This window comes from Thermobia domestica, chromosome 17 (genome assembly GCF_964235325.1).
Source record: "Thermobia domestica chromosome 17, izTheDome1.hap1.1, whole genome shotgun sequence".
In the NCBI taxonomy this organism is placed as follows: Eukaryota; Metazoa; Arthropoda; class Insecta; order Zygentoma; family Lepismatidae; genus Thermobia; species Thermobia domestica.
The window spans coordinates 26,004,451-26,022,835 of NC_137470.1; the positions used below are offsets into that span (position 1 = coordinate 26,004,451).

An 18,385-nucleotide genomic window follows, 5' to 3' on the forward strand; every position below is an offset into this window, starting at 1 on the left:
CTGTCAATATCTCAAAATTGAATTTTGTTGGGCAAAATCCCGTTTGGGAATGAACGACTCAAATAGCATGTATAAGTGTAATGATTTTTTTACCACAGACTAATTGTGCACATAATCAGAAATCAAAACAATTTTAGAACTTTACCACACTTCCTACCAAGATAAACTCTTGTAAAGTCTACAGGTTTTGATATCAGAACTTATATCAGGTTGTCTAAAAGGTATTGAACATTTATCAAATTTGATAATTTATTTACTGCTACTTGAAACTAACGTTATGCAACCTATCATGCAACGTTCTGTTTGGTGATCTGCAGTTTTTTCTACATCATCATCATATTGTCGCTTTAAAACTTCCGTAGTATTTGGTTACAAAATTATGATACGAGTTTTAACAAGCCTTTCTTGAAACTAACTTAACACGAATTCTCCAAGTACCGAAATAAATAGCAGCCTAACAGTACCAGGTCAGAGTTATTTGGTGAATGCACTATCACCTCCTAGACTTTTCGCTCAATTTATGACTGCGTCAGACGTTCTAAACGTGGTATGGGAGACCCTCACCTTTGACCAGTTTCAGCCGTTTATTTTCAATTACTACGAGTACTTGTGCTATTTTTTTTACAGATCCTCCCTTACACAAGATGTCATTCCAATTCCAACGAATTCACAGTATAACATTTCTGGGCGTCAGTTTGGGTTTTGTCACAGACTGAGGCACATCTCACTTCGAGCAGGATCTTTTACCCACATTGTTTTCGTAGGTTACCTGCATTTTATATGTCGTGTTCAAACTCTTCAGAATTGCCTCGAATTTATTTATTTCAATAGATATTTACGAGGCGGGTGGAAATTACTCACATAACACATGGACGTCCACGGGACGTCCAACACTGATCCCCAATGGACAGCGAGACATCCCGGGATCATCCGAATTTGCTCCAGGGATATCCATAGGACTTCCGCGGGATATACAGGTGTCCACTCTTATCCCGAGAAACGAGATATCCAACGGAACCTCAAAGGGATGTCCACTGGTAACTCATGGGATGATGGGGTCCTAGGTATGTCCGGCGAGGGATTTCCCTGTGATGTTCTATCCCATCCTGGACGTCCCGTGGACGTACTGCGTGGACATTCTTTAGGGCGTTCCATGTAGACGTCCATGGGATGTCTACTAATTGTCCCCATAATACCGTGAACTATATCGGATAATTGGAATCAAAATCGGAGTTCTTAGGGACGTCGTGTGCAATGTGAGTAGAATAGAGAAAAAGTTTTTGGATCATATCTTTTGGCACGCAAAAGTAGAGCTACTTTTATATCCAGCTTTCCCTAAGGCATTAACTCTGTTTCGTGATGGATATATATCTTTGATGATATCACGACTGTTTATACATGTCTGTCTTGCTCTATTTTTGACAGAATAACATTCACTTTTGCTGTCATCTTGGACATTGATATTTGAAGTATTGAAATGATTGAACGATCTATTGGATGTTGCTTTTCATGATGTATTTTGTCCATTTACAGCACACATTTCTTGGAGGGGCCAGCGCAGAATTTGAGTCTTTATCGAAAAAAAATTCACTCATATTCATGTTGCAATACTTTACGTCTGATTATAATAATGCGAACACTCTTTGCACATCTACTAGTTCGACTATTAGCCGTCAAATTCAGATAGATATGACTTCATTTATCCCGAGATATTGGACAGTAACAAGATATAGGTACAATATGTTTGACAATTTTTAGATTTAATATATTTCTTGGAGTTGAGTCAAACTGTACTGATTATTTTCAGTATTTCAGTGCTGTGTTTAAGGCTACAGTACCTCTCATTGTGCTCTGGTAAACCATGTCAATGGAGATGAATACCAGTTGTATCTCTCGCACGTTAAGTGACAACTTATGAGATTAGAGAATCAGTTATATTCTCGGTTCCTAGAAGAAGGTTTGAATATTCTGGAACGCATGTAGCCGGGCATGTCATATAGAAATATAGCTTCCTGGATATATCTAAGGGAGTATCGGAAATTGCCTGTATATCGGAAAATGCTATATTGATCTCAACGCGTAGAATCTAGTATCTCAAGTTATTTCCAGTGGATCAGCACATTATATTTAGCGTTTCTTTTTTGTAACAAGCGGCATATTAACATTGACAGGTTGTGGTAGAGAGATGCAGTTTATGATGTGTGCTGTCATGAGTGCATGATAAGTTAAATTGTCACTTGAAAAAAAATGGCTATCTGTCACACCTTACTCAACGAGGGTGTTTTCAAGTCCATTGCTCATTGATTAGTTTGTTTTTCGGGTCAATAAAATCTAGCCCAGGTACATATCTGTTAACGAGCCCTGGACAGGACACTCTAAATTCCAGTCATAACCATCTGGAGAGGTACATCTCACACCGGATATCAGAATGCGCGGAGTTCTGCAGGATCGGTGTTAAATACTGTTGTCTTTTATAAATTGCTTCCACACTTGTATTACGCGGAATCGATATTTGTACACGCAGGAATTTCGCAATTTCCGACATCTCCATTTTCAGGCAGACCATAAAGCTCCGTTCAAATGCATTTGTTAGTCAATCTTCGGAATTTTGATGCCGATAAGACGTAGTGGTGCTTGACTCCGCCTTTAAACTTATATTGCCCTTTCAGAACTGTCAGTGCGAGCAATCTCGGGTTCTATTCCCACTGGGGGCACTCGGTCGAAAAAGCGTAAGACGCTTTTTCAGGCCAGCCACCCTACATTAGATTTTCCTGGGATTTCCTCATTCATACCAGGCAAATGCCGGGATGGTACCTTACTTATAGGTACCATGCTGCTTCCTTACTTCCCTTCCCCGGATAGTGCGCTCCCCAAGGGAAGTCATCCCTCAAACGTGACGGTCTAAATGGCCTTAGATGCCGATTAATGTTAAAGAATTCAAAAGTCTGAAAGGAATGTAAAATGGAACATATGAAAACTTGTGGATTGTCTACCTCGCACGTTTTTTGCACGGTAAAAAACGTTTGGTCTTGAATAGCTGGAAAGAATCGTTTTATAGAAACGACTTTGGATTTCTGCTTAAACTGAGATAAAACATTTGTTGTCCGAATCTAACACGAATTAAGGAATGTAACTTCAATTTCTTCATCCACGTTAAATTCGAACTGTCAGGCCTTGGACGTATGACGAGAACATTTGGACGAAGAACACATTTGTAATACAATGGCATGCAACAAGTAAAATTCGGACAGATTGATGCGAAAGCGTGATTGAACAAGGAAGAAGGAAACACCTGTGCTTCACTTCAAGAATAGAGTCTTTGACGCCAGTAGCTTATAAATGTTTCCTCTGCCTCCACTCCTTCCCGTTGTTCCCAGTATGGAATATACCCATGTACTAGCTGTGATTGTAAGGTTGTCCTTGGCACAAGTCACCGTTTTCAACTATCCATTTGCAATATACTTTTCTGTGACAAATATTATAAACAGGGTTTATACTCTTTCTAGCATCGAGGCTCTGTAGATAGTGCGTCTTAGTCTATCTTTTGACATATAAAGTAGTAACCGATAACTAGCTTCTTTATTTTCATTATGATGAGCTGTGGTGGCTGCATGGCAGGATGCGAATCTTTGGCGCTTGGGGTCCTTGGTTTTATCCTAGCTTTTGCCATAATTCTTTCTTATACCTCATGTCCCGCTGTATATACAGCTTATATGCCGCGCATTATTCTAACTCTCCAGATTGCAGTCTATTTCCTACAGTCGTGAGTACGAGCGGGTTTCAAATACTATAACTCCCCTACGTTCACTTCCCAACCGACTTTTAGTTAAAATAATTGAAACTTCAAGGTTGCGGAAGTAACACCATAGGTGTATCCAGAATTAAATATCAACTTTTATTGTAGTACAGTCAAATTATGAATTTTTGAGGATAAACCCAGACATTTAAAATAACAAAAGAAACTTGCTTGCGCATGTAGTACTAGTTATGTTGTACTTCTGGCAAAAAATTCTCAAGAATCCTGTGACGGGTTTTAGAGCTATGGCGTCATCAATATAACTGCCGTCAAAATACATAGTGAAATCTTTAAACGCGTATAAATTTTCACGTACGGTAAAATACTTTGCACACGATTTAAGGAATTTTCAAGAAAATCGCATGTAACTTACAAACGTAATGATTTAGAACACTGTATTTTAAACATATGATAGCTAGGTATATGTGGAAAACATTCGTGCAAGTTCATTAGTAAACATTCAGTATGACTAGAGGTCTGCTTGGATACAAAATATCGCATCCGCATCTGTATCGCATTAGTAGCATCTCTATCCGCATCCGCAACATCTCTATCCGCACCCGCATCCGCATCCGCAGATAATGAGGTAGCAAATATATACAACTTACATATTCTATAATAGACGTAGTTTTCTGAATCCAACGAAACAATATATTATTTCAATTTCCTCATGATCAAATACCAACTACGATAAATAAAATTCAATATAAACCGTGCAGATACAAATTAGAAATTAATGAAAGAATTATGTACTTACCCAAGATCCTCAAATGCGGATATCGGACCAAAATAATGCCACGTAGGTAATTAGGGATGCGCACGAGACAGGATTTGTGGCTGTCTCGTCTCGAAAATGTGCTGTCAAACTGATGTCTCAACTCGAAAAATGTATACTTTTCTAATGGAAGAGCCGTGTCTCGACACGAATTTTGCCAGGAAAAGCCTGTCTCGACTCGTCTCGTGCGCAACCCTATAGGTAATATCCCCTCAAACGACTAATTTTAGAGCTCGACTAATTTTAAACTTCATCATTACTCATAAAAAGGGGCATTTGTTCTAAACACAAAGGCGAAATATAAATAATCGTTATTAAGAAATAAAAATTAATCACAGGACCGCAAACACACCCACATATCCCGAACTGACACTAGCACCAGTAATTGCACTAAATTTTAAAAAATAAGTGACGAAACTAACAACGCAATAAAATGCATGCTTTCACGGCCAAGCTCCTTCGTGGCTAAGCGGTTAGCGTAGCCGCCTTTGGCTTGGGAGATCCGGGTTCAATTCCCGGTGGGAGCTCATGTGGTTCGGATTCCACGTTAATCAGTAGGTTCACGTCTCATATAGCCTCGCTGCTGAACTTAAACTCTAAATCAACTCAAGCTTTCATGACCACGCTTTTACTGAAAGTAGAAATGAAAATAACTTCGAACACAAATAGGAAGTCTATACCATTAATTTCGGGAAGAGGCAATAGAGGAAGTTTCGAATTTACTGTTTTCCTTTGCAGCCCCCACTCATTGTTGAACACATTTAGGGTAGGAGAAACAACGCATTCGTTGTTCTTTCTTTTTTTACTAGAGGCCCAGGACATACATACATATACACATACACACAAGAAGAAACACAGTGAGAAACAATTACAGTTATAAAACTCCAATCCCTCGGAATGTTCATCTAAGTCCGTGGCACCTCTCCGAAGAGAGAAATCTGTGGGGTCGCTAATGTGCATTCATTATCTGCTGTACTTCAAAGGAAACAGTGAAGAAGATTTTTTTCTTTTTTTTTAAGAGAGAGGGAGAGAGAAAGATTAGCGTATGATGTGATTTGTCTACTATTTCAGTGACCTACGCAGTTATCCAGTTTGTCACAAAAACAAAGATAATTCTGCTGACCAGCTTTCAGTTTATGGAAGGGGCTGTGATGTTTTAAATTAGGGTTTTGGTTCCTGACCTCTCAGCCTAAAAATACTTTAAGACATTTCTTCCTTTTCAAGGCTTTATCAGAGGGGCTTTTGCGGCAATTATTCTTCTTTTTTACAGCAAATAGTGGTGCTTGAGGAGTAGCGATGGGGCCTGTCGTTTCTTTCTGTTTAGGTCAGAAATGTCATTCACCTACAAAACGGCTGCTAAAAATATTGAAAACAGAAATACAAGGACAACTCTCTCGTGTTATTTTTTGTCCTTTTACTGACACTGAGTCATAAGCTTCAGACACACTTGTATTTTGATTTTAGTGATTTTAAACTGGTTTTAAAACTTTTAATTCAAAACAAACGTTTCTAGTGCTCTTTCGAACATTATAAGAAATTCACAGTATTTCTTTAGGTAGAAAAATGTAGGAAACATTATCCGCAGCTTTATCTGCTATCCGCACATAAAAGAGATATATATCCGCATCCGCGCAGACCTCTAAGTATGACCATAGTTACTGAAATATAAACTTTTGTACAAAGTAACACCGTAGTTGGTGTTAATTTCCACAACGTACAAAAAAGTATGTTAACATACGAATATTACGTTTCTGTGCAATGTTTTCCCTCCAGCATTTATACATTTTACTTTCTACACAAACTGCACTCAGTTTACAAATATTGATATTAGGATAAGGGTACTAGCATCGATACTTAGTATGAATTACCAATATTTGGGAAGACAATTATGTATTTTCTGGTACCGACACAGGAACTACATTCTAATAGTTCAGCACATGTCTCACACAAATGCCAACTCAGGAACAGAAAAAAAAAATCTCCGTGAACTGATTTGCCTTGGTTATTCCTTATGTTCAAGAATATCATCCGAACCGTAATTAGTGGAAGATTTGCGGAGATTTTTACTTTTAGTCTGAAGTCCACCCAAATTGCATGATTGCTTATTCAGAAAAATCTAATGCTATTTATTCCTATGCGTATAAGCTGCAAACCCTTTCAATAGTCTAGTTATTTCTAAAAATAAATAAATAAATAAATAAACGAAGCCTTTGTGAGTGAAGACTCTCTCATACTACTTTTCTGGATCCGCCACTGTTCATAATTTATTTTCCAACAAGAAATTCATTCGGCATCTGCATAAATAGGAAATTTACCCAAATTAGAATGCAGGAGGTTCCAGTAGTAATAATTTCCTATCTAAGAGATATTTTTGATGAGTGCAAAGTAACCCGATCAGAGGCTGAAACTGCCTTCTTCCAGTTTTACTCTTTTATGACATTAAAACGTTTCACATTTCAATTTCAACTATTGCATCAAAGTCTCAGTACATACTGTAGTATTCTACGAAACTGAATGAACTTTGACGGAAATTCTTGTGGGTGATATATTTTAAATTTTGCCGGCTTTTACAGTGACTTCTTTCCATGCCTCTAAAACAACGAACTTTCCCGGTAATTAGAACTGATGTTAACCACCCACATTATAACCAAAATACAGTTAGATGTTCTATCTTACGGTGGCAGTTGAAACTTCCTCTTTACTGTTCATCGTTTTGCCGACAGAGGACTGTGAAACTCTTTTCATATTTTGTGCGAAGTAACCCCTGATGTGAAAAGTCTTACGGTATAACTAATAAAGCCAAGACGTTTACTTTTGTAACGAAGTGAAGAGAACAGATTTTAAAAATTGTGGAATAAACTGTAGTGGTTATATCGAAGGTTTCCTTTGAAATGTTTCCACAGAAATTGTAAAAATAATCTTTCCTGAATACTCGTTTTGAAGTTTGCGCGTAAATATATGCCTATCTATAGACAACTAATACATTTTTTGCATAGTGTTTTAGGAAAATTTACTTGTTTTAAAACGACACAGGTTTTATTTCTCTATCGCAAAATGTAAGGCAACCACGTGAATCGAAATGCTTACAAAGGAATGGTCTCAACCAGACGCGACCGAGTTGGACAAAATTTCGTATAGACACTAAATAGGGGTTGGTGAATAACGTGTGAATACTAATTCAATTCGCTTTTGCATATTTTACGAAATATACAGGATGATGTAAAACATAATGTAACATAAAGCAACTATGTAATCCGAGTCCAAGTTCGACGAAATTTCGTATATATATACAAATTTGAGGTCGATGAATAACGTGGGAGTAGTCACTCGATTTACTTTTGTTTAATTTACGAGATATACAGGATGATACAAAACAGAATGCAACAGAAGACAACTATGTAATTCGAGCCCGAGTTGGACAAAATTTCGTATAGATACTAGTTGGAGGACGGTGAATAACGTGAGAAGAGTTATTCGATTCGCTGTTTTGAACTTTACTAGATGTACTGGGTGATACAAAACAGAATCCAACATAAGACAAGCATTTAATCCGAGTATCAGTTGGACGAAATTTCGTATAGATAGGTACTAATTTGTGGTTAGTGAATAACGTCAGAAACTCCACGAAACGCTGATTGTGTATTCAACCTGATCAGACGCGATGTGAATACAAGCTGATATCGGGTAGAACGTTAGTACAGACAGGTGAATAACATACGCACGCAGATGTGCAACCAATCGCGTCTACCACGCAGTTCTACACTCTTCAAGTTCATATGTCATCGGCTGGCACATTAGGGACACGATTTTACATACGTTTCGAAGAATCGAAAGAAGAGTTCGAACCTAAAATTAAACAAACTCTACCTATGTAGAACGACACCTACTGTTTAATCTTGTCGCTGGTGCTAGCAATTCGGGAGAACTTACGCAACTACATATGCAAAAGTGACCCATGAACGTGTTAATTCCAGATGTTACGGATGACACTTTACTGCCATTTGATAACTGGAGTGGGGAGACTTATAATGACATTTTTAACGGCATCCAAATACAACAGATGTTATACAAGAAGACGCTTCGAACACAAATAATTCCTCCTAAGACTATGAGATTTGTGCAGCCATCTGACGTTTACTGTTTCCGGCAGTACAAACTTGTCATTCGGAGAACTGAGGAATATTTGCGATTCAAGATTATACTTGAAAATAGTACAAACAAATTGCATGATAGAGTCTTCATAATGAGAGTGCCTTGTGTGGTCTATCATCAATTGTGTTCCCCTGCACTATTAGTCAGTAGTTTCGATCTTTTAAAAATTGGTCGATTTCTTTGGGTATATATAATGTTTTAGCCTGTTGACTTTGGTTGTTAAATAATAAATTTAATTTAAATGAAATTTGATTTATTGATGGTTCCAGTTACAAAATCAGCAAATAGTATAGTGCACACAAGTGAATTATCCTCTCATGGGATACTAGTTTAGCTACCCAATCCACAGCTCAGATATTGGAGAAAAGGAAACAGGACTTACACTATTGTCTCCAGTTCCATGCTCTAAAAAAGGCCATATCCTGATCGCTTTGAAGTGAAGTGACGAGATGAGAAGAGACACAATTAGAGAAATGACTCTGCTGCTCTCAGTCACCTTTACTATTTGGAAGTGTATCTTTCTTTTTACCTTTTGTCTGGTTATTAAAAAAACACTTTAGTAGTCATGTGTCCAAAGGTTGGGTTATGCGGGGTCAGGGTTTATTCAGTTGCCTACTGGTTTTCGTTCGTTGCCAGTCATTTATTTTCTTAAAATGTTTTTAACAATTAAAAATAAAACAAATCGTTCGCCCTTCCTGGCGGGTACGTGATAGTCCACCACCAGGATTGCACGAACATTCATCTTCGTCATCGTGACATTTTTGTTTAACAAATTTTTTATTTCGTCTTTCTTTCGGTGTTTTCTGCAAAAAAAAGAACACTGTATATACACACACACGAAAAGAGAAAAAACACTCAGAGCACCAAAATAGTAAATCACTGAAGACAAGTCGTCGAGCGTGGGCGGTAGCAAAATTTATATCACGTGAGGAGTGGTGCTATAATTGACGTAGATTTGTATTGAAAGCCAGAATCGTCGGTGACTCTGTGGTATAACCCAGTAGTGGAGGCTTTCCGGAAGAGCATAACTTTGAAAGATGTGTAGATTGGAGCCCCCATGGTCGTAGGCGTTAATTTGCACCTCTGCATGGCTGTGGCCTAGTGCTCAGCAGGATAATACTTCGGATAGGCAGATTCCGGATCGGTAGCAGGTGGAATCTGGATCCGGAGCAAAGGATACTGCTGTTGTCGCCACTGGAGTAAGCCTCGGAAACTGGAGGGTACTTGCGGTCATTGGTGAGGAAAGGGTAAACGGGTGTAGCGCAATATCGTAAAAAATATAGAGATGTTCTCAGGATATCAGCCAGGTGAAGTCCTACAATAGAGCTGACGTTTCAAGAACTGACATCGTTCTCGTCTTCACGGCGATTATACTAAGACCAGTTCGTGTGTACTATATATAGGATAGGAAAGTGGGTGTGTTAAGAATCCGGGTTTCTGATTGGATGGTCTATAGTTGCCGCTGATTGGTCGTATTCATATATGCTTTCTTTATGACTGGTGTCCACGTCTGGTTGACAAGTGAGTTTAAATCCTGTATCCCTGTTGATATTGTTGGGTTCTTGTAGTATGACAAGAGATTCCTTAATTATCCTATCCCAGAAGTTGGAGCTTTTTGAAATAATTTTAGTATCTGAAAATAAAATTATATGTCCTTCCGTTATACTGTGTTCTGCCAAGGCTTATTTTTTCGGATAAAACAGCTTGATGTATCTCTCATGCTCCTTGCAGTGAGATTTTATTGTTCGTCCTGTTTGTCTTTTGTAAGTTTTCCCGCATTCGCAGGGAATGCACTATACTCCTAGTTTTTTAAATCCCAAATCGTTTTTAACTGGATGGAAGATTTTTCTGATATCTGATGCCGGTCTGTGTATGGTTTTGATTTGTGTCTCTTCATGATTCTTTCAATTTTTCCAGATAGTTTCCCAGTGTAGGGCATGACTGCGATGTTGACTGGATTTTCAGATTCTGCGGTGGTCTTTTTACTGGAAAAGAACATTTTAGGACTAATCGAATATTATCTTCCTTGTATTAATTCTGCAGTAAGGTCTTCTTGAGATGTGCAAGTTCACTGAAAAAAACTTTCTTGGTACGAGATGGCTTTTGCTCTAAGTGCAAGAGTGCTGATAACTGTGTTGCGCTGTTATTTATGGTGAAAACTCTTTCCATTAAGATAAAGATCAGTGTGGGTAGGTTTTCTGTAAACACTGTGGTCCAGACTTCCATCAGGTTTGCGACGAATGATGATGTCTAGAAACGGTATATAGCCTTCTGTTTCTATTTCCATGATAAACTTGATGTTGCTATGTTGATTGTTGAGCAATTCGAGGAACGATTGCAGTGCAATTCTCCCATGAGGCCAGATGACAAAGGTATCATCAAAATACCTATAGAAACTCGATGGCTTTAATTGTGTTGTTTCTAGTGCTTTGTGCTTGAAGCTTTCCATGAAAAATTTGCCACTGCTGGAGAGAGGTGACCCCATGGCAACGCCGTCCATTTGTTCATAGTAGTTGTAGAAGAGGAAATATGTGGAAATTAATGTGATCTTGAATAAATCAATAATCTACGACGGAAAGTACTCAAGTCAGAAAGCGATTGTTCGAAGTGAGCGGAAGGGAATAGAAAGGGCAAGTGAAATACAGTTTACAGAAGAACCCTAAAAGCGAGTATAAGGAGTAACATGGTTAAAAGAGTGAATACGATGAGTACTAGATCTGTATATGGCAAGGACACTACGGGGCAGAGGCAATGGGTGAGGAAGTAGAACGTCGTATAAAATCTGAAAAAAACAGAAAGGGCAAGAATCAGAAATCTGTTGTTTGAGCTGTGAAAGTGAGGTTTTCGTGTTGGGATAGGTCAGAGTTATGGGTATACTGTTGAAGGCGATAAAAGAAAAAAAATGCAAACGGAATTGGCAAAAGATACGATGAAGTGGAGAGATAGCAGAGAACTATGTATGTGGAATGCGTATTCTTCGGGAATCACCTCGAAAAACTAGGAGGGTTATAAGTGTCAATCATAGGGGAAACAGGTGAAATTTGCGTGCTTAAATTAACCTTAGATTAGGCGTGTCACCCAGTAATTTTTATCTCAAAGTTGCAACACTGTGGGTTGGTATTTGGAGTCATGCCTTTCAGTAGCTGAACGTTAGTTGTTGATGTTTGTTATGGCGGCAGTAGTACAATTCTGTTTACCGTATACAGTTTGAAAGAAATAAGTTTTCTCTGCTGGAGTGTGTTTGAGTGACAATTGTCAACCTTGTTCCTATATGCGTAACAAGTAAAATGTCAAAACGCCGGCAGACAGAGATGGCAAAATATAAGAATGTCGTTCTGCAGCGGCTTGGGGAGGAAGAGGAGTTGGAGGTATGTTATGATGAAAGTGATTATGAAATTAATCACGTGAGTGCAAGTGACCACAACATTGAGTCGGAACAAGATGGTCCATGGTGTAATATTTTGATATTCTAAAAAAATATGTGATATTAATACACTTTGTATCCTGAAATTCAATACCATTTCACCTCAATTGTCACGAAGGAGTTGTATTTGTAGGATATTGGCTGGGAAATGATTAAATATCAGATACAACGAATATGCTGTATTCCCCATATTACACTTGAAATTAGGAAGAGTGGCGACTGCGACTGTTACTTGATGTTAGAGAAGAAGAAATGGTCAATGTTAAGAAGCCATCATGCTCCAGAGGATGTTGATATACTTATGGAAGAGGTAGAGCAAAAGCAAAAAGGCAGAGGTGCTTGATATGTAGGAGATGGATGAGTGGAGGACATCTCAAAGACATTTGTGTAACATGCTTGGAATCAGTCTAGTAGTCATAAAACAAAAGTCTGTTATATTCAGACAGCTGTGTACAACCAAATGTGAAACCTGTGATTAACATTTTATCAAATAAATGAAAGAATCGTCATTTAAAGATAATTTTACTTATTCTAGTTACATTTTAATAGGTGGGTGACACCTGTCACCCACGCGCCTAACTGAGGGTTAAGGGGAGTATTAGTAAATTCGGCATGAAAGGTGAATAAGCGATCGGTCAGGAGGGGAAATAAAGTATGATTAACTAATAGCATATGGTGCAAAAGGATACTTCGTGGGTTGGTAGTGTTTTGGAAACATAAGGAAAGGACGTTGGATTAAAACCGTAGTAGATGTCGATAACGAATAATCACAAGGTAGGAAGACCCGAATAGTGCTGGTGTCATGTGTCTGTAAGGATTGCAGGGTACCATTTGGTGGGACGAAGAAAAAAGGAGAAGGTGGGTTGGTTAGAATGATTTCTTCGTTAGATAACTGTAAGATAGAGAAATTGTAGTCTTGTGTAGAAAAAAATTACAGACACCATGAAAGAGTCCGCTACTATGGGGAAGCGTAACTTATGTAGGCACTTGGTTAGCTGTGTGTTTTGGTTTGAAATTACCGGAAATTCACATAGAAATGTCTGAGTAGAAAAAACAGTTAGGCAAATCCGTTTTGAAAAGTTTATGGTACGGGGAGCATTTAAAGAAGGCAAGAACTGTGTGTAACGGAAGCGAGCAGGTTTCATTTCCTGTGTTGACCGGGTAACTCCTAATACGGAATTAAGTAAAAAAAAAAAAAAAAGATGAGAGAGGCATAGCTGGAATACGAATTTGTAAGTAGATCTTGTCTGGAGGAACATGACAGTCGGTGAGCGGCATTGAGTGTGTTTAGTGGTGGGGAAATAAGGGGATATTTTGAGACCTTTTGTGGATAAGCGAGTATTGAGTTTAGAGAGATCATTTTGTAAGGTATGAATGGATAAGAGAGTAGTTGGAAGTAAGTTTCAATTACAGTTTTCGTAATTATTGTTAAATATTACTAGTTGAAAAATTTCGTTTAACTGATGTAATAGAAGGGTATCTAACTGAAAAAAAAAAATAATAAAAGGCAGAAGGTGTTGTTGATTACTCGACAGTTGAGTCGTATGGGTTTGTTAATCACCAATAATTCGACGGAAAGCGGTTTGAATGCCTGAAAAACCAAGCCGGGTTTCATTGGCGAGGCGAGAAAGGGAATATGATAAATTATGTAAGTATGAATGGACCCCTAATTGTTCCTCTTCTAGAAGTTGCAAATGCTTTTTAAGTTCATATTCATTTGGAATAAAACTCGAGATTTGGGATTCTGTGGCCGTCCCTGTAAGACACTTTAAAAATTACCAAAAAAGGTAAAAGAGCACGTTTAGGCGTCTTTGTGGACCGACATAAGGAAATTTGGTTGCGTATGTTGCTTGAAAAATATCGGTAGTGAAATTGTTGACGGAATATAAAAGCTTTGTTAAAGTAGTACAGAATTTTGATCCAGTGCTTGGGTTTCAAGGGACGGTAATATCAGTGAGGTGAAATGAAGGTAGGTTATGGAATAAACCAAAGGAACTATACGGAGAGTATGTGGAATTGCATGTTTAATCTTGGTATACTCGGCGTCAATCGATAATTCAACGTGGCTAAGTATCAAATCTAAAGCGTGAAATCAAAAAAAAATGTTATGAAGTCAATGAGAAAAAAGAGCGGGAATAGTGTACACTGTCAATTAAAATTTATATATATTTTTTATTTATTTCGCAATTAGATAGGAAAGAAAAAAACGTAATTTGAGACGGGGCTCTAGCCTCCTGGAGACCCGTATGTGGTGCATAGGCTGTAATTCTCGGTCACCGATTTTCTATATATTTTATTTTATTCCGTTCCAGTAATTGTCAATTAAAGTGTGTGTCTGAGAGAGAGAGAAAAGAAAACAACAAAAACTACAGAAATAGTAAGAAGGTCTTGTTTAAATGAATATCAGCTTGGTCAGAGATCCAAAAACAAAAATTAACTTGTTATTGAGTACTTCAAACGAGCTATGCGTGAAAAAGGGAACTTAAAGAATTTGCTACTTGGCAGTGAAAATACGGGGAATATAGCTGTAGGGAATACATACGGTGAGTGAAAGTATGTACTAGTCGTATCGACTTTTACTAGATCCGTATCGACCTTGTGCTGGTGTCTGAAACTACGAAATTAGTAGTATCTAATGTGCAGTTCCGGAGTGTAAAATCAAAGGTGATATCGATAATTGTCACCAATTATTGAAAAAATGTGCATGTACCCCTCTTAAAACTCTTACTGCGATGATTCGTGCAATTGAAGTTTTCATTATCTTTAGTTGTGATAAGCAAGCCAGATGCAGAATGACTGAGGGTAAGTACTCTGGCTCTTTTATATAATTATTTGCCTAGCACGACCAGAAAATGATGGTACCTCCCCTGAGAGGAGATATTCATATGTACTGTGCATTTGATTTGCATATAAATTTCCTACATATATGATCAAATGATTTCGGAGCGCAATAGTGTGTGCTATGACAAGAATCGTCAAAGCGAGAAACTGAAATCTTATATGTTTTACGGATGCTTAATTTAAAAAGGATTTCCAAAGGAAGCTATGTCGTCCACGAGAATTTCTTGGGATGTCTCTCATACGTAGATCGGGTCCTAGGACAGGACGACACCCGTCTCAATATAAGGGAAATAAAAGTGAGGATTTCAAGATATTTGAAGAGAGAGAGCGTGTGTGTAGGTGAGGGGTGAGGGAAGGAAGGGATGAATTCTGATATCACAGTGCTAAGCTTCTTGATGTCTTCTCTATCATCGACCGGTGATCCGCCGTTCTGGTTATAACGTGAACTGACTCTCTAGGCACTCAGCTAGATCCTGCCGTGGACCGAATTAAAGATAGTACTTCTGGTTTTCTAAGTAACCGACTCCGATGTTCTCCAGCCAACTCTAAAGACTGACTCCAACGAACTTCAAAGATTGTCACCAACTGACTCCCGTGAACTCCCCGGACTGACTCCGTTGACAACCTCTGAACTAACTCTCGACTACTTCCAGAGACTAACTCCACGTTCCCGGATTGAACGGAATATTTAAGGACCCAAATGTGCTAGTGATCATGCTGACTCTAGACACGTGTCGATGAGATGGTTTCGTCTCAACAGTTACTTTCGACGTCAGAATGGTTAGATAATCGGGAAAGAAACTCGCTGAGCTTTATTATATAAAATATACATTGACATAATACATTACATAAAAGTAAACAAACACTTTCATGATTCAGCAAAGAAGACACAAAACTACGGAAGAAAACATTAACCGAATTCTCAGATGTAAATGAATTTCATTAACCAAGTCTTCCGAATGCCTAGCGTTCTTGACGTATACAAAACACTTTATGTAATTAGAGAGAAAAAAAGAATAGCTTCACAACACTGATGACAAATCTTAATGAAAAATATGTTTCTCAGGTAGACAATAAATGAATATGAGGGAAATCAACATAAATCAATGAATAATAAATACTAGTCTCTTCACGCTCGCACCGCTAACCTTGGACATGCGTTTTTTTTTAAAAAAGACATCGTCCTAAATACTATCTTGATACCTGTCTGTATATATTGGGAATAGAAAATAAAAAAAACACATGTAGAATACTATAATAGCAAACAAAAAGAAAAAAATGAATTTCTTTTATCAGAATATTTTGTTTATCTTTATACACAATATATATACTATATATATATATATATATATATATATATATATACGATATATCTATATCACATAAAAGAAATTGAATATAAGCAATAAGCCATTTGCCAACCACTGCACATATATACACAAAGCACTAAATTACATTCCATCTTTCCAATGTGTGTATGGGGATAAATCTTGACGTAAGCAGAACATGTTACCAAGAACTTCTACCGTGTAGTTGTTGTTGTTGTATGAACTTGCGAACATCTAAGTCACCAGTACTGAACGTATTTACTGGGTGAATGTTATGATGACAAGACAATTCTGAGAATGTGGCCTTGTTGTATGAGAATAATTATCAAAGTGACCACAAGTTAGCAGCACTAATCAGGCTTCTTGAGATCCGTTGAGTGAGAGGTAGTGGGAAAATGACGCTAGTAGCCATTTTGAGAGAACCTCCATTTCGGGGAAAATTAAACAAAAATATTTATCGTTATGTATATTTCTTTCGATGGTGAAAAAATGGTGTCCAATATAGCGAATAGCTGACGCATTAGCTGATAAATCAGGCGAGTAAAACTGATGGTTACAATATGTTGAAACTGGTGGGGGTGCCCAACGCTACAAGTTGTCAAGTTTAAAAGTCGTTGTTTCGGGTCTATCCAAATTGCTGTATGGAAAATAATTAGTTTCATCTTCTTCTTATGTAGATCTGTGGAATCTTCTTGGCTTGAGATGAGCTGCGTACTGTTAAGGGTAAAGGGGGTAATGTAAAAAGGAAGGTTATGGATGTGTGTAAGACCATGAAGGGGATCATAATTTGATATGTTAAGACTGAAAATAAGGGTACATTTGGTACAGGGTGATTGAAATATAACTGAGAAAGATAGCAAAATGTACAGGTGAAGTGTGGTGGCTTAATAGAGAGAGAAAAACATGAAAGGTTAATCGTGGGAAAAAATGAAAAGGAAAATTTTTAAGATGACGGTAGAGTATTAATGCCAGTTAACCGAAGGAATTGTGGACTTAAAGATAGCGACGACCATAAAAGTGTAAGGGTAAATACAAGAACCGGCAAACTAATGTTGTTAGGCTTTATTAAGGGATGGGAGTAGAAAAAGAAGAGGCAAACTCAAGCGGATACGAATACACGTAAATCAGTTGTCAAACGTAGTGCCCAAATTCTTAAATCAAATAACTGTTTATAATAAGATGACAAAACGCTAATTTTTGGGTGGGGTAGGAAGGAATTTATCTCGAGCATGACCACAAGGCATTTCCCCCAAAGGAGGTGAAAAATATGCTGTGTTGGTTAAGGTCGAACAGCACTCGAGCTGACATTTATTATGTTCGAATTAAATAATAGGAAGGGAAAGAGGTTCTTCGAAAAGCAAGAAGAAAAAAAACGAATTCAATAAAAGTAGAGAGTGGGTTGCAACGACACGCTATCACAACACTATTCTCTTTAGTCTCCAGTGCCAAACAAATTTCTGACAATATTCTTGTAGTCGATATGGACTATGACTCGACAACTAAGTTTCAACAGTATACGATGTAGTTATTCACATACGAATCCTGTATGTTGGCATTTGAAAGTTCAATTGGAGGTACGAGGGGCGGATGAACTTCTAAACCTTGTATAATCTCGTGCACTCTGATTTCGTCGGGAGGTAGGGGAAGTGATAGATCAGATACTGATAACGAAATGTCACTATTATTGTTCAAAGAACCGGACTTTTCTTTGAACAAAACATCTGCCAATTCCAAATTTTAACTGTGTCTAGCATTGACTGATTTCCGTGCCACTTCCCTCAACAATTTTATCATTCTGGATAGTAGAAAGAAGCCCGCAATTGTACAAAGCAATTGAAAATGTCAACAACGCGACCAATCTCTGCCATCGAAATCTCGGGTTGTGCATTACACTTCTTGCAGGACAATAAGAGTAGGTGGGCGGCACTTAACACCCGGTAGCTGAAAATCACCTTTTTTCCAGGGCCTCCTGATAGCAAGGACTCAATTTTCCAGTGATGCACGATACGTGATGCCCCCATACCGTCCAGCTATGGAAAACTAAACACCGGAAAACTCATTCTCTTTTA

At 38.0% G+C, this 18,385-nt stretch overlaps 1 protein-coding gene across 1 annotated transcript in view; it reads left to right on the plus strand.

Annotated features, from left to right (window-relative positions):
* LOC145673798 (uncharacterized) overlaps positions 1-18,385 on the plus strand; it is a 162,355-nt gene that overhangs the window by 19,962 nt on the left and 124,008 nt on the right. The window lies entirely within an intron of this gene.